The following is a 23,007-nucleotide window of genomic DNA, read 5'->3' on the forward strand; positions in this document are numbered from 1 at the left end:
GAGGCCGGGCAGGGTTTGCGCTATGCTCAGATGGAATGCCTTGCAGTTCCAGCAGCATTGGTGGTGGAGGCCGGACAGAAGCTGCGCTCTTCTCAGTTGGAGGGAGATCAGGAAGGACGCAATACGTTGTTATTCCAGGGTGTAGGTTCAAAGTAAGGCCAAAGCAGCCGTGCAGAGTTCACAGCGCCCCCCTCCTTCCGGCGCCCGGGGCACGTGACCCCCTAGCCTCCCCCTAGTTACGGCCCTGGTTTTTCCTGACACTTCCAGTCATCTTTAAGACAATCACCTTGCGAAAGTCTAGCAGTCAAAATTTTCTCACCATCCTGTCGCTGTTTGGCGACACGCATGCGCATTGCAGTTCATACGCATGCGCAGTCATTCCATAATTGGCCGCTTTGCGATTTCACACAACAGCAGTCAGGTCTGAATCAGGCCCACAGTTAGGGAAAGTTACACACAGAACTCTGTAAGACAGGAATGATGTGGAAAACTAAGACACAACTCTGGTGGAACTGCCTGAGAACTAGTCAGAGCGGAACCCAACAGCCACTGATCTCTGTAAATGACCCGCGGAGAAGTCACACTGTCAGTGGAATAATTGTCTAGAGTAGTGGTGCTTTAAGAGAGGAGGAGACCCGTGAGTGCCGCCTGGCTCCAGTATTGTATTGTTTTGTGTGTATACACCCAGGAGGGCACCTGGGTACTTCTGCATACAATTATAGAGTGCCGACCACCATTGTATGTATATATATATATATATATATCTATATATATATATATATATATATATATATATCAATAAAACCAATATCTCTGATGTGCAAAAAGTGTTAAGAAGGTTCATAATGATCCAGGTATTAGCTTATTTTTAGTTTGTGGTGCCGCTCTCCAGTCCCCTGTCCCGCAGGGTCAAATATCCATATCAATATACAGATAGAGTGCGCTGTCAACGGCAGCCTGTACAGGGAAGGTCAGTTCCCTCAAATATATATATAGAAGAAAAAGAAAATGTACTGGTGCCGGCTGGAATTCAATAACAGAATATATACATAAAATATAAAATATATTTTTAATAAATTCAACTAGGAGATTCAGCTTGTCTCTCAAAGATAAAACAACTACATTAAAAAATGAATCACATGAATAAAATGAACGCTGTAGGAGATCACAGAGTATTAACCCTTTCAATTCAAATGTCCACAGTTCCTGGCTAGGACACTAATCCACATTTGCCCACAAGTTGTTTTGTATGAAACTTTTTACCAGACTTTCTTCCGGATGAGGTCCCCTAGGAATCCCAAGCAAATGGAGTCCAGATGGCAATTGGGGATAAATCCGGGTCTGTTGGAAAACTTGTGTCGGAATTTGATCCAGTGGATGCTGATAAGTCCAAATAGCGCCAGGAAGTGGATAGGGTGCTGGTACCTGTGGTCCTACACGGAAAGCTCAACGCGTTTCGCTGGTCTAGTGAGTGCCAGCTTCCTCATATGTACCTAAAGGTTAGGAGGCACACAATAGTGTAGTATTTCTGAATCAAAGGCTTTACTAAAAGATATATATAAACACTCACAAACGTCGTGGTGATATATATAACAATACATCACAATAGCGCATAGTGGGCCTAATTCAGACCTGATCGGTGCTGTGCGTTTTCGCACAGCAGCCAATCAGGTCTGAACTGTGCATGCGCCATACTTGCCTACTCTCCCGGAATGGCCGGGAGGCTCCCGAAAATCGGGTGACCCTCCCGGCCCCACGGAAGAGCAGGCAAGTCTCCCGGAACCAGGTGTCACCCTGCCCGTCCGCCCACTTAGTGTGTAAAGTGGGCGGTCCGGGCAGTTGATGACGCGATTCTTGCTGAAGCGCGTCATCATAGCCATGCCCCCTGCAGTGTAATGCCGGGGATCGCCCCTGTTCCACCCCCGTCCCGCCTCCGGTCCACCTCCTCCCCACGTCACAGCCTGCCCCCCTGCTGAGCCGACCTGGCTGCTCTCTCCCGCAGAGAGCAGCCAGAATGTCGGCAAGTATGGCATGCGCTGGTGCCGCAGTGCGCTGGCACATGCTAGATAGCTGACGGCTGTCTCAGTCCTGTGATCGCCTCTGCCTGATTGACAGCGGCGGCTGCGTGACATCACACGCAGCCACTGCGACCCTCACAGCAACGAGTAGCTCCTACCAGCGCGCAGGAGCTGCGCTGGTAATGAGCTACACCTCCAGAACAATAGCATCGCCGCTGTGCGATGCTTTTGTTCTTTTGCACTTGTGCGGGGGGGTCGGGCCTGACATGTGGGGCGGACTAGCCCTGTGCTGGGCGTCCCCCTGCATGTCAGGGAAGCACATCTACGATCAGGTCTGAATTAGGCCCAGTGTTCAATTAGAACCTGGGTTCACCAGCAGCAATCCCCGGCGTCTCCACACTCACAGCTCCCCGGCTCCGTGATGTCAGCCCATTCACATTCGCATCAAGCCACGCCCAGATGCGTTTTGTCTGTCAGAACTTTATCAGTGGGTGATGTCACCCAATTTATATAATATGTCAGTTGTGGGGTGAGTTTTGGGGCACAGGTTCCCCTTAATGGCTTTGGCTGGGCTGCTACAGGGCATCACTGTTATACCTACCTTAGCACTCTCCAACACTTGTATTATTTGTTTTTATATATGTAACAATTTTAACACATTTATTTTTACACCCCTATAACACTAATACTGTACATGCAATATCTGCTCCTATCTATCCCATGTTTCCTCACATTTCACTTTCCTTGGGGTGGTTCTGGCTGAAGTTTTTTTGTGGAGACCCACACTCTAGACTTGAACCCCGAGATTGTTAGGGACCTGCAGTATAGTGGGGTCCCGTGACAGGGGCTGCAGGCTTAAATGCACTGATCAATACGTGAACTAAAACTCCACTGGTTATTATTATTATGCAACAGCTATATATTGCAAATTGTATTATTATTATTATTATTTTGTAATGTTTGTATAGTGCACCGGCAGCCATAGGGCCGGTGCTAGGGTGTTCGGCACCCCCCTGCAAACTACAAATTTGCGGCCTCCCTCTAATAGTTAATATAGGGAAGGCGTGCGCCAAAGGGCGCAAAAAGGATTATGGTTTCCCAAGGGGCGTCACCACACAACGGTACTATTCAAATTACGCCAAACAGTAGCACAATCTTATTCACATTACATCATACCCCTTATACACATTACGCTACACAGTAGTACCCCTTATACACGTTACAATACAGAGTAGTACCCCTTATACATGTTTTGCTAGATAATAATACCACTTATACAAGTTAAACTATATAGTAGTACCCTTTACAAAGGCCGCGTCAAGCGGTAGTGCCTCTTACTCATTTTACACTACACTGTAGTGCCTCTTTTACACAATGTCCACAGTAGTGTCAATTATACATATAATGTCCACAATAGTAGCGCCCCTTACACATAATGGGCACCGTAACATAGAAACATAGAATTTGACGGCAGATAAGAACTACTGTACTCGGTCAATCTAGTCTGCCATATGTTCACGCACACACATACACACTAGGGTTACGGTTTGTCAGGAGCCAATTAACCTACCAGTATATTTTTGGAATGTGGGAGGAAACCTGAGTACCCGGACGAAACCCACACAAGCATGGGTGGAATATACAAACTCCACACAGTTAAGTTCACGGCGGGAATTGAACACCCAACCTCAGTGCTGTGAGGCAGTAATTCTTAATAGGCCCTAATATATATATATATTTATATATATATATATATATATATATATAGGTTGAGTATCCCATATCTAAATAGTCCGAAATACGGAATATTCCGAAATACGGAATTTTTTGAGTGAGAGTGAGATAGTGAAATCTTTGTTTTCTGATGGCTCAATGTACAGAAACTTTGTTTAATACACAAAGGTATTAAAAATATTGTATTAAATGACCTTTAGGCTGTGTGTATAAGGTGTATATGAAATATAAATGCATTCTGTGCTTAGACTTAGGTCCCATCCCCGCAATATTTCATTATGGTATGCAGCTATTCTGACATATGGAAAAATCCGATATCCAAAATACTTCTGGTCCCAAGCATTTTGGATAAGGGATACTCAACCTGTATATATAAAATACACATAAAGGCAGCACTCCCAAAGCTATGTAAAAAAGTCATAGATGCCATCTTGGAGATCCTCTGGCATGAGGTCCAATGTACAGACAGCATGTCGGCGGTACAACAGATAATTAAATTCTTAGAGAGCAGAAAAATATGATCAACGTTTCATCCTGATGATGAAGTAAATTTGAAACGTTGATCATATTTTTCTTCTGTCTAAGAATTCCAATAACCATTGTGGCACCGACACGCTGTCTAAATATATGTATGTGTATGTGTGTGTGTGTATATATATATATATATATATATATATATATACAATCACAAAACCGCTGGCACTCGTAGAGACTCATAAAGAAAACACAGATGCTGTAGCTTTAAGTCAACGTTTCAGGGCTATGCCCTTTTATCAAGACCAACTATACATACAGAAAAGAAAAATATTTATACATTACCAGTAACACCTCGTGTGCAGACGACCGCCGCTCTCCGGGAGACCCGCTGACGTCATGGGCGCGCGCCGGCGCCGGCGACCCGGCGTCTCCAGGGGGCGTGGTATGAAAAATTGTGTAACCCGTCACCATGGGGACAAGTGTAAGGGTACTGGAAAGGGACAAATGGAACAGCCACGAGTAAATAGAGAGCACGATGTGGGGAAAAAAGCAATATAACCAACATAAAGAAATAGCAGCAATGTCAATAATCAGAGACTCAACTGTGCAGAATGAAACACAGACATAGGAATGTAAAGCATGCTGATACCACAGGCCCTGATATAATGAACAGATACAAAGTGATAACAAGCATGAATGCATCTGCTGATAAACGTAAGGGGCTGATGATGGAACTAATGCAAAAGGCTATGCAATGGGGACTATGAGAAAAATTCACAGATATATTAATGGCTCATAAAAAACATGTGTAGGATAGCATGTCATTCAAACCAAAAGGTTTGACCGTTTGAAGGGTATGTATCCAGCGGGCTTCCCTTTGTAATAAAAGACGACCGCGGTTACCACCCCTAGAGTTATCAGGAACTCCATCAATTATCTTGTAGCGGATGGAGGCAAGATTATGTTGAAATTCTTTAAAATGACGGGCGACGGGTTGGTCAGACCCGCGTCCTTCCAATGCGGCCCGTATACTGGAGCGATGTAAGGCAATGCGCTCCTTGAATTGTCGTATTGTCTTGCCTATGTACAGGAGCCCACACGGGCATTTGATGTAATATATAACATATCGACTGGAACAGGTAAATGATTGAGTAATGCTGAACCTTTTGCCAGATCTAGGGTGGTAAAAAGAATCGCCAGTCTCCAGGCTGCTGCAAGTAGTGCAACCCAAGCACTTGTAGTTGCCTGCTTTGCGTGAAAGAAAGTGCGTTGGCACTGTAGGTTTCATCCTTGTGATGTCATTGTGGACCACAATATCCTTAATGTTTTTTCCTCTACGGAATGACGGTAGGATCCTAGACTTGGCCAGTCTTGGCAGCTGCTTATCATGTGATATAATGGGCCATAGACGTTTTGCCGTTTTCATAGCTGTAGCGCTAAAGGCAGAGAAATCTTATGGCCAAGGGATCCGATCCTGTTGCTGCCCTTTGATCTTAGTCTGTAAAAGGTTCATACGGTCCTGTGACAGTGCTCTCTCCTTAGCTTTCTTCAAGTGATGCCATTTATAACCTCTATTGAGGAATTTACGCGACATTTGGTCGATATGAGAGATGGCATCTAGGCGGTCACTACAAATTCGTAGGATTCTGATGAATTGGGAATACGGCAAGCCCCACTTTAGTGCTGGTGGGTGGAAACTGGCTGCATGCAGCGAGGTGTTTCTGTCCGTAGGTTTTACGAATAAAGAGGTATGGAGCCTGTGAGCCTCATCCTGTGTGATCGAGACATTGAGATAATTAATTTGCTCAAAGCTAGTAGTAAAGGTGAATTTAATGGATGCATCCATTGTGTTGATGTCCTGCATAGCCTTAGTAAAGTTATCCTCAGTGTCAGCCCATAGTATAAAGATATCATCGATATAGCGAAAATAGGCCTTCATTTTATGTGCTACAGCCGGGTTTGACAAAAACAAATCTTGTTCCACCTCACACATAAATAGGTTGACTAGGCTCGGAGCCACGCAAGACCCCATTGCGCATCCGGACCTTTGTAGATAGATGCGACCATCAAACATGAAATAGTTGCGGGTTAGGGTCAGTTCAAGCAACTGGATGAAGAAGTCGATATCTGGGCCTGTGTAGTTATTGTTGCACGAAATAGCCCTTTTAATAGCCTGCAGACCGCGTTGGTGCGGAATGTTGGTATAGAGACTGACCACATCGACCGTGCACATTAGAAAGAAATGCTGTAGTGTCCTTGAGGCAGGTGGTTTGATCTTGTACCACAATGCTTTGTCAATCACATGAGTAACATGTATGACAATATGGACATGCAACTTGTCCTCCAAAAGGGCAACCTGAGCAATTCTGAGTACAAGGCACTGAAAAATCTAGGCACATATACAGACATAGTTATACGCCTTGCCGACAAAGGCGGCAGGGGGGGGGGGGGGTCGTCCAGGACCTCACCGCATACAAATGTGAAGTCTACACCCAACTCCAGGACAGTGCTACTTATGCACTACTACCAACTGATCCCACTGTGGCATACAAAAGGGAGCTGGACGATATCCTACAGCAGGCAGTCCTGGAACACCTTATCAACAATAAAGTGAAAGAAGCACTCACACAGGATCTCTATACCATACCGAAGCTCCACAAGAACCCTACCAGCCCCCCTGGGCGCCCGATAATTGCGGCTCGTGACTCCTTGTACTACATGGTGTCCAAATACTTAGACCACTTCCTCCAGCCTGTGGTACAAGATCAAACCACCTGCCTCAAGGACACTACAGCATTTCTTTCTAAGTTGGCTACTCTTACTCCACTTCCAGAGAGACTCCTGATGTGCACGGTCGATGTGGTCAGTCTCTATACCAACATTCCGCACCAACGCGGTCTGCAGGCTATTAAAAGGGCTATTTCGTGCAACAATAACTACACAGGCCCAGATATCGACTTCTTCATCCAGTTGCTTGAACTGACCCTAACCCACAACTATTTCATGTTTGATGGTCGCATCTATCTACAAAGGTCCGGATGCGCAATGGGGTCTTGCGTGGCTCCGAGCCTAGTCAACCTATTTATGTGCGAGGTGGAACAAGATTTGTTTTTGTCAAACCCGGCTGTAGCACAGAAAATTAAGGCCTATTTTCGCTATATCGATGATATCTTTATACTATGGGCTGACACTGAGGATAACTTTACTAAGGCTATGCAGGACATCAACACAATGGATGCATCCATTAAAATTCACCTTTACTACTAGCTTTGAGCAAATTAATTATCTCGATGTCTCGATCACACAGGATGAGGCTCACAGGCTCCATACCTCTTTATTCGTAAAACCTACGGACAGAAACACCTCGCTGCATGCAGCCAGTTTCCACCCTCCAGCACTAAAGTGGGGCTTGCCGTATTCCCAATTCATCAGAATCCTACGAATTTGTAGTGACCGCCTAGATGCCATCTCTCATATCGACCAAATGTCGCGTAAATTCCTCAATAGAGGTTATAAATGGCATCACTTGAAGAAAGCTAAGGAGAGAGCACTGTCACAGGACCGTATGAACCTTTTACACACTACGATTAAAGGGCAGCAACAGGATCGGATCCCTTGGCCACAAGATTTCTCTGCCTTTAGCGCTACAGCTATGAAAACGGCAAAACGTCTATGGCCCATTATATCACATGATAAGCAGCTGCCAAGACTGGCCAAGTCTAGGATCCTACCGTCATTCCGTAGAGGAAAAAACATTAAGGATATTGTGGTCCACAATGACATCACAAGGATGAAACCTACAGTGCCAACGCACTTTCTTTCACGCAAAGCAGGCAACTACAAGTGCTTGGGTTGCACTACTTGCAGCAGCCTGGAGACTGGCGATTCTTTTTACCACCCTAGATCTGGCAAAAGGTTCAGCATTACTCAATCATTTACCTGTTTCAGTCGATATGTTATATATTACATCAAATGCCCGTGTGGGCTCCTGTACATAGGCAAGACAATACGACAATTCAAGGAGCGCATTGCCTTACATCGCTCCAGTATACGGGCCGCATTGGAAGGACGCGGGTACGACCAACCCGTCGCCCGTCATTTTAAAGAATTTCAACATAATCTTGCCTCCATCCGCTACAAGATAATTGATGGAGTTCCTGATAACTCTAGGGGTGGTAACCGCGGTCGTCTTTTATTACAAAGGGAAGCCCGCTGGATACATACCCTTCAAACGGTCAAACCTTTTGGTTTGAATGACATGCTATCCTACACATGTTTTTTATGAGCCATTAATATATCTGTGAATTTTTCTCATAGTCCCCATTGCATAGCCTTTTGCATTAGTTCCATCATCAGCCCCTTACGTTTATCAGCAGATGCATTCATGCTTGTATCACTTTGTATCTGTTCATTATATCAGGGCCTGTGGTATCAGCATGCTTTACATTCCTATGTCTGTGTTTCATTCTGCACAGTTGAGTCTCTGATTATTGACATTGCTGCTATTTCTTTATGTTGATTATATTGCTTTTTTCCCCACATCGTGCTCTCTATTTACTCGTGGCTGTTCCATTTGTCTCTTTCCAGTACCCTTACACTTGTCCCCATGGTGACGGGTTACACAATTTTTAATACCACACCCCCTGGAGACGCCGGGTCGCCGGCGCGCGCCCATGACGTCAGCGGGTCTCCCGTAGAGCGGCGGTCGTCTGCACACGAGGTGACACTGGTAATGTATAAATATTTTTCTTTTCTGTATGTATAGTTGGTCTTGACAAAAGGGCATAGCCCTGAAACGTTGACTTAAAGCTACAGCATCTGTGTTTTCTTTATGAGTCTCTACGAGTGCCAGCGGTTTTGTGATTGTATCTCTCAGCTGTGACTGACGCAGGGCACCGGAGCAAACTACATCTGTATACATTGGGAGTGCCATTCCGTGTTGTCTATTATATATATATATATATATATATATATATATATATATATCTGGTCTTGATAAAAGGATTTAGTCCTGAAACGTTGACTATAGCTGCTGTGCTGTGTCAAGTTATTTCATAGAGTCTCTATGAGTGCCGGCTGTTTTTGTTTCCAATATATATATATATATATATGTGTGTGTATGTGTGTGTGGTCCTATAGAGAGGAGTTGTCTTTTACCCACTCTCAATATGTAAGAACCAGGCGGCACTCAAAGGACTGATGAAAAAAAAGTAAAGCTTTAGTGAATCATAAATTCCATAATGGCATAGCTTGCCAATGTCTCAGCACCACACAGGGCGCTCTTTTCATGGCTGTATGCTGTGAACCAAACAAACATAACGGTGCAACAATCTCACCTTATAAGTATTCTTGTGTCTGTAAGTTTGCGTTGCTGTCCGGCGGGAGCTGGCCTCGGACAGGACTTACGGTAAGCTCCTGGGCCAGGTGACCAGGAAGTGATGTCATCTGGTATCCAGGCAACCGAGGGCGTCCCGACCTCCACTGTGCATGCTCCATATGTGCATGAGAGATTATACTGTATTGTATCAAAAAGCAGATATATCTATTTTGTAGGTACTAGTAACACATTACTGTAATGTAAATGCTATTAACTTAGTAGGATAAGCTGTAAGTGTATTACCTAGTAAAGCATGTTGTTAATCACTACTATGAAGACCCACAACAACACATTATGAGAGCACACCCACCGACCCACCCACACACACTCACACACACACTTTCATAAACACACTCTCTGTTTCCCTTACTTTCTTACCATCAGCCTGGTGGTCCTGTGTAGCTCCGCCCCATTTTCTTTGTGTAGCCCTGCCCCTCAGTGTAGCTCCGCCCCCTTTCTGTCACAATAGGAGGGGGTCGAGGAAGGCTTTGAGCTGCCGGTGCTGGCTGCTGCCTGTCATACACGACAGTAACAGCCTCAGGCACAGTAGCCGGCAGCAGCAGCAGAGGGGACAGGCCAGGGCGGCGTAGCAGCGGGGATGCAGAGCAGGGAGAGCGCCTCTCCTGGCTGGCGCCTACCTGCTGTGCATCCTTTTGCTGAGCGGGTAGCGCTGGGCCTGGCCACAGTGCCCCCTGTCTCCCGCCGGAGCCGCCACCTCTGAAGGGACTCTGAGCGCCGGGCTCCGAGTCCCACTGGTGCCTGTCTCCTGCCGCCTCTGTGGGAGCACTGCAGCCAGCTGCTGGGTCTCTGCCTCTCTCTGCAGCCAGCCTGCCGAATTAACACAGCAGATGGATGCCAGGTCACAGGTGAGTCTCTCTCTCTCCCTCTCTCTCTCTCTCCTCTCTCTCTCTCTCTCTCTCTCCTCTCTCTCTCCCTCCCTGCCATAATGTTTCTGTTTTTTTTAAATGGGGACTGCCTGCCATAATGTGTAAATAGGGTGACTGCCTGCCATAATGTTTTTTTTTCCTTTAAATGGGGACTGCCTGCCATAAAGTGTAAATAGGGGGACTGCCTGCCATAATGTTTTTTTTTTTTGTTAAATGGGGACTGCCTGCAATAATGTGTAAATATGGGGACTGCCTGCCATAGTGTTTTTTAAAAAATGGGGACTGCCTGCCATAATGTTTTAAAAAATTGGGGACTCTGCCTGCCTAATGTGTAAAATAGGGGACTCTGCCTGCCTACTGTGTAAAAAAGATGACTCTGCCTGCCTACTGTGTAAAAAAGGTGACTCTGCCCACCTAATGTGTAAAAAATGGGGACTCTGCCTGCCATATGTATAAAAAAAGGGGGACTCTGCCTGCCATAATGTGTAAAAGGGGGCTCTGCCTGCCGTAATGTGTAAAAGGGAGCTCTGCCTGCCGTACTGTGTAAAAGGGGGCTCTGCCTGCCGTAATGTATAAAAGGGAGCTATGCCTGCCGTAATGTGTAAAAGGGAGCTTGATGGCCACGCCCCTTCCCCATGAAGCCATGCCCTTATATTTTTGGCACGCGCCTGCGGCGCGCACTGGCCCTTGTATGTATATGGGGGTGGGGGCGCCGATGCTGTTTCTTGCACACACCGCTAAAACGTCTAGTTACGGCACTGCTATATACACCCACATGGCTCTGGCCCCTCCACCACCCACACGAATCAGAGCTCCTCTGCATCTCACAATAGGCCCTTTAACATTTTCAGCTCCAGGCCCATGTGGTCCTTAATCCAGCCCTGACGTCAGGCAGCTGCTACACAGTTAAGGAGGTACACATAAAGAGATGTGTGCTTAAATTCTAAGCAATCTGATTAGATTGCTAAGAAATTAAGCACGGATCTCTCCATGTGTATACCCCATAGTGATAGCGATGCGCGGCCCCTTGCTGGCTCTACTTTGGCCTGCATGAATGTCAGATCTAGTCAGATCACTCACTACACCGCTGCGTGAAGTGAGCGTTTTTTGAGTTTTTTCCCCTTGCGCTGTGTGCTGAGCGCCTTACAGTGATCAGGCCCTGCAAAAGTAGAAATTGTTCTACATATGTAGCAAGAGACTGTCGTCAGTGAAAGGGTTGAGGGTTGTAGGGTTGTAGTGTGGCAATTGCTGTACTCAGCAGTGTGTAGTCCCTGTACTGTACACTACCATACGTATATATGCTCTGCACACACCTATTACACTCCAATCTGTATTTCACTTAAAATCAGGGAATTCTATTTATACATAGTGCAATATATATAAGCTAGCCATCTGCACCAGTCTTCCCTTCTGACCAGACATACACTGTCTCTTAGAGAACATGACAATACTTTGCTTCCTACCACACTACGGGCAAGATGTACTACGCATCACATTTTGGATGCGATACATCCCACCACTTAGCAAGTATATACCTAGAACTGTGATTGTGATCACAAAGGATAGCTGTCCAGATAAGAGCTGCCACTTGCAATACAAGAACTGCTGGGTTTATGACCCGGGAGTCCTCCTGCGCATGCGCCCGATGACCCGCACGCCACGGGGGATGCTGGGAGGGAACCTATTAGTTCCCTTTCAGGAAGATTGTGATAAGAAGCCCATAGGCTACTGTTAGGCAACACCGCCTGCAGATATTGTTGCCTACAGGCAGGCTCGGCGACAGGGGGGACAAAGGGGACATCTGTATAGGGCCCCAAGGATCAGAGGGGCCGAAGATCAGGGACACAAAAAAAAAGGGTCAGCAGCAGCTGTTCATACCTTGTAAGCTGCCCCGATCTGCCACCGCAAATTAACTAAAAAACTAATTTACCAGCCAGCCACATCATTCCTCCTATGCCGTCCTCTCCGCTGTCTTAATCAGTTGCAGGCGCCTCTTCATGACTCTGCATCCAGCCTGGGAGACCACCCACTGCTGCTGGATGCCACAGCACCTGGGCAGTCAGCGCCAACTGCAGCACAACTGCTTGCAAGACTGCCCACTGATGCCCCCTCACTGGCTTCACTCCCTCATCGCTACACCTGCTACAATACAGCTCCAATGTCAGACGCAGTGGAGCGAAGTTCTTCATCTGCGTATGTGTCTGAGTAGCACTTCATACAGTTTCAGATCAAATGTATATACACAAAAGCAGAAATGTAAGGAGTGTGACTGCGACATGGTGACTGCAAGGTAATGTGGGATAGCTAGGGCCGTAGAGGGAGGCCACAGGCCCTGTGATCAAAGATAGGGAGGTGTGGCCATGTCCTCTCGCTCTCTCTATATATGTTTTAGACGTGTGATGTATCCATGTATCCACTTTGACACACGTATCAGACACAAACATCTCTAGTAGTTGCCATTCAATTACCGTCTCTCTCATTTTTATATCAACATGTGACATCTCTGAGGGCCTGGTCCAAGTAATCAGTGTAGTTATTGTAGGGTGTATAACTATAATGTATAATCACTGCAGCTCATGCCCCAGTTCTATTGCAATATGTAGCGCGCTGGCAGTGGCGTGAGTTTGTCCCAGTTGCCCGGAGGCAAGAAAAATATTGGTGCCCCCCTATATATCATCCGTGAGCCAATAAGATGCCATTTTGAGATCCGAGTAAAACCGAACCCGCTCATCTCTAATTCTAACTATATGAAGCTACTACAAAACCGTTGCAACTAGGCAGATCTATGCAGGGGTCCAACCACACACTACATAGATCTGCTCAGTCACTCACAATGCTGATTATTTCTCTGACAATTAATTTGCAAGTGTCATATGCAGGATTAGAACCCACAACCTTTTACACTGGTAGCATGCACCTTACTGATGGAGATATCTGCTCTTGCATAGGAAGTGTGAGAATTCTAACTATATGAAGTTACATGTAATTGTCAGAGAAATAACTTCATATAGTTAGAATTCTCATGTTTCCTTTATAGGAGCAAATAGCTTCATCAGTAAGGTGTCTGATTCCAGTATATCTATAATAAAGAGGGTGTGATTTGTAAGATGCAGTGACTAGTGGGGAAGTCGGCTACGGAAGAGATACCGGCTGCTGTCAATTAACTTAATTGATTAATGTCACTGAACACACGGAACAGGAGGAGAGGTGCCCCCCTTCAAAGCAGGAGCCCGGCGGCAGCTGACTCCGTTGCCTCCCAGAGTTCTGCCTCTGCGCGCTGGTATTCCTGTATATTTTTGGCCTGATTTTTTTATTTTTTTTAACAGTCATGCATTTTGGCAGCAGAATATTCTGATCTTGATAATCTGCAAATCTCATGTATTAGGTGAGTTTTCAACTCTGGCTCAATGAATACAGTATATAAGTAAAGGTGTAGAATGTTGCGGCTGGCACTGATCTGAACTATAATTACACAAACTACATTGGCCACAAGAGGGAGCCAGAGAGCTGCAGATTTCATATATATTACTAGTGCTTCGTTCCTAACTCATAAAATCATGTTACAAACATTTATGTAAATGGACAATGGGGGTAATTCTGAGTTGATCGCAGCATCAAGTTTGTTAGCAATTGGGCAAAACCATGTACACTGCAGGGGGGGCAGATATAACATGTGCAGAGAGAGTTAGATTTGGGTGGGTTATTTTATTTCTGTGCAGGGTAAATACTAGAGATGAGCGGGTTCGGTTCCTCGGAATCCGAACCCGCCCGAACTTCATGTTTTTTTTCACGGGTCCGAGCGACTCGGATCTTCCCGCCTTGCTCGGTTAACCCGAGCGCGCCCGAACGTCATCATGACGCTGTCGGATTCTCGCGAGACTCGGATTCTATATAAGGAGCCGCGCGTCGCCGCCATTTTCACACGTGCATTGAGATTGATAGGGAGAGGACGTGGCTGGCGTCCTCTCCATTTAGATTAGAAGAGAGAGAGTGAGATTGATTTGAGACAGAGACACTTGATTTACTGGAGCTTAGGAGTACTGTAGAGAGTGCAGAGTTTAGTAGTGACTGACCACAGTGACCACCAGACAGTGCAGTTTTATTTAATATAATCCGTTCTCTGCCTGAAAAAAACGATACACAGTGACTCAGTCACATACCATATCTGTGTGCACTGCTCAGCCCAGTGTGCTGCATCATCTATGTATATATCTGACTGTGCTCACACAGCTTATAATTGTGGGGGAGACTGGGGAGCAGTGCCAGTTATAGGTTATAGCAGGAGCCAGGAGTACATATTATTAAAATTAAACAGTGCACACTTTTGCTGCAGGAGTGCCACTGCCAGTGTGACTGACCAGTGACCTGACCACACTGACCACCAGTATAGTTAGTAGTATACTATATTGTGATTGCCTGAAAAAGTTAAACACTCGTCGTGTGACTTGTGTGGTGTTTTTTTTTTTATTCTATAAAAAACTCATTCTGCTGACAGACAGTGTCCAGCAGGTCCGTCATTATATAATATATACCTGTCCGGCTGCAGTAGTGATATATATATATTTTTTATATCATTATTTATCATCCAGTCGCAGCAGACACAGTACGGTGTTCACGGCTGTAGCTACCTCTGTGTCGGCACTCGGCAGTCCATCCATAATTGTATACCACCTACCCGTGGTTTTTTTTTCTTTCTTCTTTATACATACATACTACATCTCTTTATCAACCAGTCTATATTAGCAGCAGACACAGTACAGTAGTCCACGGCTGTAGCTACCTCTGTGTCGGCACTCGGCAGTCCATCCATAATTGTATACCACCTACCCGTGGTTTTTTTTTCTTTCTTCTTTATACATACATACTACATCTCTTTATCAACCAGTCTATATTAGCAGCAGACACAGTACAGTACGGTAGTCCATGGCTGTAGCTACCTCTGTGTCGGCACTCGGCAGTCCATCCATAATTGTATACCACCTACCCGTGGTTTTTTTTTCTTTCTTCTTTATACATACATACTACATCTCTTTATCAACCAGTCTATATTAGCAGCAGACACAGTACAGTAGTCCACGGCTGTAGCTACCTCTGTGTCGGCACTCGGCAGTCCATCCATAATTGTATACCACCTACCCGTAGTTTTTTTTTCTTTCTTCTTTATACATACATACTACATCTCTTTATCAACCAGTCTATATTAGCAGCAGACACAGTACAGTACGGTACGGTAGTCCACGGCTGTAGCTACCTCTGTGTCGGCACTCGGCAGTCCGTCCATAATTGTATACCACCTACCCGTGGTTTTTTTTTTCTTTCTTCTTTATACATACATACTACATCTCTTTATCAACCAGTCTATATTAGCAGCAGACACAGTACAGTAGTCCACGGCTGTAGCTACCTCTGTGTCGGCACTCGGCAGTCCATCCATAATTGTATACCACCTACCCGTGGTTTTTTTTTCTTTCTTCTTTATACATACATACTACATCTCTTTATCAACCAGTCTATATTAGCAGCAGACACAGTACAGTACGGTAGTCCACGGCTGTACCTACCTCTGTGTCGGCACTCGGCAGTCCGTCCATAATTGTATACCACCTACCCGTGGTTTTTTTTTCTTTCTTCTTTATACATACTACATCTCATTATCATCCAGTCTATATTAGCAGCAGACACAGTACAGTACGGTAGTCCACGGCTGTAGCTACCTCTGTGTCGGCACTCGGCAGTCCGTCCATAATTGTATACCACCTACCCGTGGTTTTTTTTTTTCTTTCTTCTTTATACATACTACATCTCATTATCAACCAGTCTATATTAGCAGCAGACACAGTACGGTAGTCCACGGCTGTAGCTACCTCTGTGTCGGCACTCGGCAGTCCGTCCATAATTGTATACCACCTACCCGTGGTTTTTTTTTTTTTCTTCTTTATACATACTACATCTCATTATCAACCAGTCTATATTAGCAGCAGACACAGTACGGTAGTCCACGGCTGTAGCTACCTCTGTGTCGGCACTCGGCAGTCCATCCATAATTGTATACCACCTACCCGTGGTTTTTTTTTTCTTTCTTCTTTATACATACATACTACATCTCATTATCATCCAGTCTATATTAGCAGCAGACACAGTACAGTACAATAGTCCACGGCTGTAGCTACCTCTGTGTCGGCACTCGGCAGTCCATCCATAATTGTATACTAGTATCCTTCCATCTCCATTGTTTACCTGAGGTGCCTTTTAGTTGTGCCTATTAAAATATGGAGAACAAAAATGTTGAGGTTCCAAAATTAGGGAAAGATCAAGATCCACTTCCACCTCGTGCTGAAGCTGCTGCCACTAGTCATGGCCGAGACGATGAAATGCCAGCAACGTCGTCTGCCAAGGCCGATGCCCAATGTCATAGTATAGAGCATGTCAAATCCAAAACACCAAATATCAGTAAAAAAAGGACTCCAAAACCTAAAATAAAATTGTCGGAGGAGAAGCGTAAACTTGCCAATATGCCATTTACCACACGGAGTGGCAAGGAACGGCTGAGGCCCTGGCCTATGTTCATGGCTAGTGGTTCAGCTTCACATGAGGATGGAAGCACTCAGCCTCTCGCTAGAAAACTGAAAAGACTCAAGCTGGCAAAAGCACCGCAAAGAACTGTGCGTTCTTCGAAATCCCAAATCCACAAGGAGAGTCCAATTGTGTCGGTTGCGATGCCTGACCTTCCCAACACTGGACGTGAAGAGCATGCGCCTTCCACCATTTGCACGCCCCCTGCAAGTGCTGGAAGGAGCACCCGCAGTCCAGTTCCTGATAGTCAGATTGAAGATGTCAGTGTTGAAGTACACCAGGATGAGGAGGATATGGGTCTTGCTGGCGCTGGGGAGGAAATTGACCAGGAGGATTCAGATGGTGAGGTGGTTTGTTTAAGTCAGGCACCCGGGGAGACACCTGTTGTCCGTGGGAGGAATATGGCCGTTGACATGCCTGGTGAAAATACCAAAAAAATCAGCTCTTCGGTGTGGAAGTATTTCACCAGAAATGCGGACAACATTTGTCAAGCCATGTGTTCCCTTTGTCAAGCTGTAATAAGTAGGGGTAAGGACGTTAACCACCTCGGAACATCCTCCCTTATACGTCACCTGCAGCGCATTCATAATAAGTCAGTGACAAGTTCAAAAACTTTGGGCGACAGCGGAAGCAGTCCACTGACCAGTAAATCCCTTCCTCTTGTAACCAAGCTCACGCAAACCACCCCACCAACTCCCTCAGTGTCAATTTCCTCCTTCCCCAGGAATGCCAATAGTCCTGCAGGCCATGTCACTGGCAATTCTGACGAGTCCTCTCCTGCCTGGGATTCCTCCGATGCATCCTTGCGTGTAACGCCTACTGCTGCTGGCGCTGCTGTTGTTGCTGCTGGGAGTCGATGGTCATCCCAGAGGGGAAGTCGTAAGCCCACTTGTACTACTTCCAGTAAGCAATTGACTGTCCAACAGTCCTTTGCGAGGAAGATGAAATATCACAGCAGTCATCCTGCTGCAAAGCGGATAACTGAGGCCTTGACAACTATGTTGGTGTTAGACGTGCGTCCGGTATCCGCCGTTAGTTCACAGGGAACTAGACAATTTATTGAGGCAGTGTGCCCCCGTTACCAAATACCATCTAGGTTCCACTTCTGTAGGCAGGCGATACCGAGAATGTACACGGACGTCAGAAAAAGACTCACCAGTGTCCTAAAAAATGCAGTTGTACCCAATGTCCACTTAACCACGGACATGTGGACAAGTGGAGCAGGGCAGGGTCAGGACTATATGACTGTGACAGCCCACTGGGTAGATGTATGGACTCCCGCCGCAAGAACAGCAGCGGCGGCACCAGTAGCAGCATCTCGCAAACGCCAACTCTTTCCTAGGCAGGCTACGCTTTGTATCACCGCTTTCCAGAATACGCACACAGCTAAAAACCTCTTACGGCAACTGAGGAAGATCATCGCAGAATGGCTTACCCCAATTGGACTCTCCTGTGGATTTGTGGCATCGGACAACGCCAGCAATATTGTGTGTGCATTAAATATGGGCAAATTCCAGCACGTCCCATGTTTTGCACATACCTTGAATTTGGTGGTGCAGAATTTTTTAAAAAACGACAGGGGCGTGCAAGAGATGCTGTCGGTGGCCAGAAGAATTGCGGGACACTTTCGGCGTACAGGCACCACGTACAGAAGACTGGAGCACCACCAAAAACTACTGAACCTGCCCTGCCATCATCTGAAGCAAGAAGTGGTAACGAGGTGGAATTCAACCCTCTATATGCTTCAGAGGTTGGAGGAGCAGCAAAAGGCCATTCAAGCCTATACAATTGAGCACGATATAGGAGGTGGAATGCACCTGTCTCAAGTGCAGTGGAGAATGATTTCAACGTTGTGCAAGGTTCTGATGCCCTTTGAACTTGCCACACGTGAAGTCAGTTCAGACACTGCCAGCCTGAGTCAGGTCATTCCCCTCATCAGGCTTTTGCAGAAGAAGCTGGAGACATTGAAGGAGGAGCTAACACGGAGCGATTCCGCTAGGCATGTGGGACTTGTGGATGGAGCCCTTAATTCGCTTAACAAGGATTCACGGGTGGTCAATCTGTTGAAATCAGAGCACTACATTTTGGCCACCGTGCTCGATCCTAGATTTAAAACCTACCTTGGATCTCTCTTTCCGGCAGACACAAGTCTGCTGGGGTTGAAAGACCTGCTGGTGAGAAAATTGTCAAGTCAAGCGGAACGCGACCTGTCAACATCTCCTCCTTCACATTCTCCCGCAACTGGGGGTGCGAGGAAAAGGCTCAGAATTCCGAGCCCACCCGCTGGCGGTGATGCAGGGCAGTCTGGAGCGACTGCTGATGCTGACATCTGGTCCGGACTGAAGGACCTGACAACGATTACGGACATGTCGTCTACTGTCACTGCATATGATTCTCTCAACATTGAAAGAATGGTGGAGGATTATATGAGTGACCGCATCCAAGTAGGCACGTCACACAGTCCGTACTTATACTGGCAGGAAAAAGAGGCAATTTGGAGGCCCTTGCACAAACTGGCTTTATTCTACCTAAGTTGCCCTCCCACAAGTGTGTACTCCGAAAGAGTGTTTAGTGCCGCCGCTCACCTTGTCAGCAATCGGCGTACGAGGTTACATCCAGAAAATGTGGAGAAGATGATGTTCATTAAAATTAATTATAATCAATTCCTCCGCGGAGACATTGACCAGCAGCAATTGCCTCCACAAAGTACACAGGGAGCTGAGATGGTGGATTCCAGTGGGGACGAATTGATAATCTGTGAGGAGGGGGATGTACACGGTGATATATCGGAGGATGATGATGAGGTGGACATCTTGCCTCTGTAGAGCCAGTTTGTGCAAGGAGAGATTAATTGCTTCTTATTTGGGGGGGGTCCAAACCAACCCGTCATATCAGTCACAGTCGTGTGGCAGACCCTGTCACTGAAATGATGGGTTGGTTAAAGTGTGCATGTCCTGTTTATACAACATAAGGGTGGGTGGGAGGGCCCAAGGACAATTCCATCTTGCACCTCTTTTTTCTTTTATTTTTCTTTGCGTCATGTGCTGTTTGGGGAGGGTTTTTTGGAAGGGCCATCCTGCGTGACACTGCAGTGCCACTCCTAGATGGGCCCGGTGTTTGTGTCGGCCACTAGGGTCGCTTATCTTACTCACACAGTCAGCTACCTCATTGCGCCTCTTTTTTTCTTTGCGTCATGTGCTGTTTGGGGAGGGTTTTTTGGAAGGGCCATCCTGCGTGACACTGCAGTGCCACTCCTAGATGGGCCCGGTGTTTGTGTCGGCCACTAGGGTCGCTTATCTTACTCACACAGTCAGCTACCTCATTGCGCCTCTTTTTTTCTTTGCGTCATGTGCTGTTTGGGGAGGGTTTTTTGGAAGGGCCATCCTGCGTGACACTGCAGTGCCACTCCTAGATGGGCCCGGTGTTTGTGTCGGCCACTAGGGTCGCTTATCTTACTCACACAGTCAGCTACCTCATTGCGCCTCTTTTTTTCTTTGCGTCATGTGCTGTTTGGGGAGGGTTTTTTGGAAGGGACATCCTGCGTGACACTGCAGTGCCACTCCTAGATGGGCCCGGTGTTTGTGTCGGCCACTAGGGTCGCTTATCTTACTCACACAGCGACCTCTGTGCAAATTTTAGGACTAAAAATAATATTGTGAGGTGTGAGGTATTCAGAATAGACTGAAAATGAGTGTAAATTATGGTTTTTGAGGTTAATAATACTTTGGGATCAAAATGACCCCCAAATTCTATGATTTAAGCTGTTTTTTAGGGTTTTTTGAAAAAAACACCCGAATCCGACAAAAAAAATTCGGTGAGGTTTTGCCAAAACGCGGTCGAACCCAAAACACGGCCGCGGAACCGAACCCAAAACCAAAACACAAAACCCGAAAAATTTCCGGCGCTCATCTCTAGTAAATACTGGCTGCTTTATTTTACACTGCAATTTAGATTGCAGATTGAACACACCACACCCAAATCTAACTCTCTCTGCACATGTTATATCTGCCTCTCCTGCAGTGCACATGGTTTTGCCCAATTGCTATCAAACTTGATGCTGCGATCAACTTGGAATTACCCCAAATATGTGATAGTCATCAAAAACAAACAAACAAACACTGACTGACTGTGAGAAATAAGTAAATTATTTGCTTGTACTAATAAACTTCACACATCTTGTGCATAACATTGCATACCTCCCAACTTTTTATCCTCACAAAGAGGGACACACGCGCAGCGTTTTGGGAAAAGGGTTGTGGCCTAAGAAAAGGGGCATGGCTTCACTGGAGGACCAGCGATCGCGAGCCATGCCCCCGTTTTCATCAGTGAGGGGGCATGTCCGGCGCTCTGTGAGCCGCTGGCATGCCCCCTCTCCCTCTGACTCCACTGAATAGATGCTGTGCCCCCCCCACCGAGGGACACTGCTGCCCGCGGGTGGGACAGAGGGACAGTCCCCAAAAAACGGGACTGTCCCGTGAAAATCGGGACAGTTGGGAGGTATGACATTGGCTTATTGCATTTGTATTCTAAGTAGGCTTACCATACCATCCTTTCAAACCGGGACACTCATGAATTACACAGGTTCTGTGGCTGCATGATTTGAAGTCTGCATGCCAGCTGGGTTTAATCAGCCAGAGAACCTGGGTAATTCATGAGTGTCCCAATGTAAAGGAATAGTATGGGAGGTATGACTAATACCCCTTTCTCATACGTCCTAGAGGATGCTGGGGTCACAATAAGAACCATGGGGTATAGACGGGATCTGCAGGAGACATGGGCACTTTAAGACTTTCAAAGGGTGTGAACTGGCTCCTCCCTCTATGCCCCTCCTCCAGACTCCAGTTTTAGAATTGTGCCCAGGCAGACTGGATGCACTCTGATGAGCTCTACTGAGTTTCTCGGAAAAAGACTTTTGTTAGGTTTTTTATTTTCAGGGAGACTGCTGGCAACAGTCTCCCTGCTTCGTGGGACTAAGGGGAGAGAAGTATGACCTACTTCCAGTGAGTTCAAAGGCTCTGCTTCTGGCTACAGGACACCATTAGCTCCTTAGGGTTTGATCGCTAGGTACGCCTAGATGCTCGTTCCCAGAGCCAGCTGTTACCCCCCTTACAGAGCCAGAAGTCAGTAGACAGGTGAGTAGAAGAAGATCAAGTAGACTTCAGTGACGGCATTCTGAGGTACCACACAGCGATCGCACGCTGCGCGCCATGCTCCCACACACACAGCAGCACTACAGGGTGCAGGGGGGGGTGGCGCCCTGGGCATCATAAAAGCCTCAAAATAAACTGGCAAAAGGGGACATGAGTGCCTAGGCACTGTCCTAACCCTCGCCAGTATAAATATATATTTCAAGAAAGTGGGACTGAAGGGGGCAGGGCTTTGTCCTCACAGCTCACACATCTCAGCGCCATTTTCCGCTACAGCAGGCTGCAGAGACGCTGGTCCTTCCTCACACTTCTGAATAAAAATCAGGGTGAAAAACGGGGGGGGGGGGTCAGAGTAATATTGGTGCAATATACATTTAATATAAAAGCGCTGCAGGTCTGGGGCATTCTTTAGTCTGGCCCCTATATACCCGGTGTGTCTGTGGGTGTTTGGGACACGTGTGTTGGCATGTATGAGGCTGAGTGCTCTTCCCACACAAACGGCTGTGGGAGTGACCCTGTCGGCACCGCCGTCTCCTGATTGGGTAAGTGCTTTGAATGCTAATGTGAATAAAAATCCCAAGAGGGAACTATATTACGGACACAGACATATGTGGGTGGCCCTGTCGGCACCACCAATATCTGACTGGGTGAAAATTTGCATGATAATGTGATTCATATCAGAGTAAGGTTGCACGATTCTGTGTACCAGACACAGACGCAGAAATATCTATGGAGGATGTCATGTTCATATCTATTTTTCCCTCAAACCCCTCGGGGTCGCAAAAATGTTATTT

The 23,007-nt window shown here is 46.4% G+C and overlaps 2 long non-coding RNA genes across 2 annotated transcripts in view; one reads left to right on the forward strand and one right to left on the reverse strand.

Moving 5' to 3' along the window:
* Positions 1 to 1,050: 1,050 nt before the first annotated feature.
* Positions 1,051 to 10,397, reverse strand: LOC134928832 (uncharacterized). The gene is made up of 3 exons (XR_010178045.1): positions 9,985 to 10,397; positions 9,566 to 9,744; positions 1,051 to 1,493 (listed from the first exon to the last, which is right to left on the reverse strand). It is a non-coding gene; the product is annotated as an uncharacterized LOC134928832 (long non-coding RNA).
* LOC134928833 (uncharacterized) overlaps positions 10,077 to 23,007 on the forward strand; it is a 46,893-nt gene continuing 33,962 nt past the window's right edge. The window contains exon 1 of the long non-coding RNA XR_010178046.1: positions 10,077 to 10,472. This is a non-coding gene — a long non-coding RNA (uncharacterized LOC134928833). The remainder of the gene's footprint in view (positions 10,473 to 23,007) is intronic.

This window comes from Pseudophryne corroboree, chromosome 5 (assembly GCF_028390025.1).
Source record: "Pseudophryne corroboree isolate aPseCor3 chromosome 5, aPseCor3.hap2, whole genome shotgun sequence".
In the NCBI taxonomy this organism is placed as follows: domain Eukaryota; kingdom Metazoa; phylum Chordata; class Amphibia; order Anura; family Myobatrachidae; genus Pseudophryne; species Pseudophryne corroboree.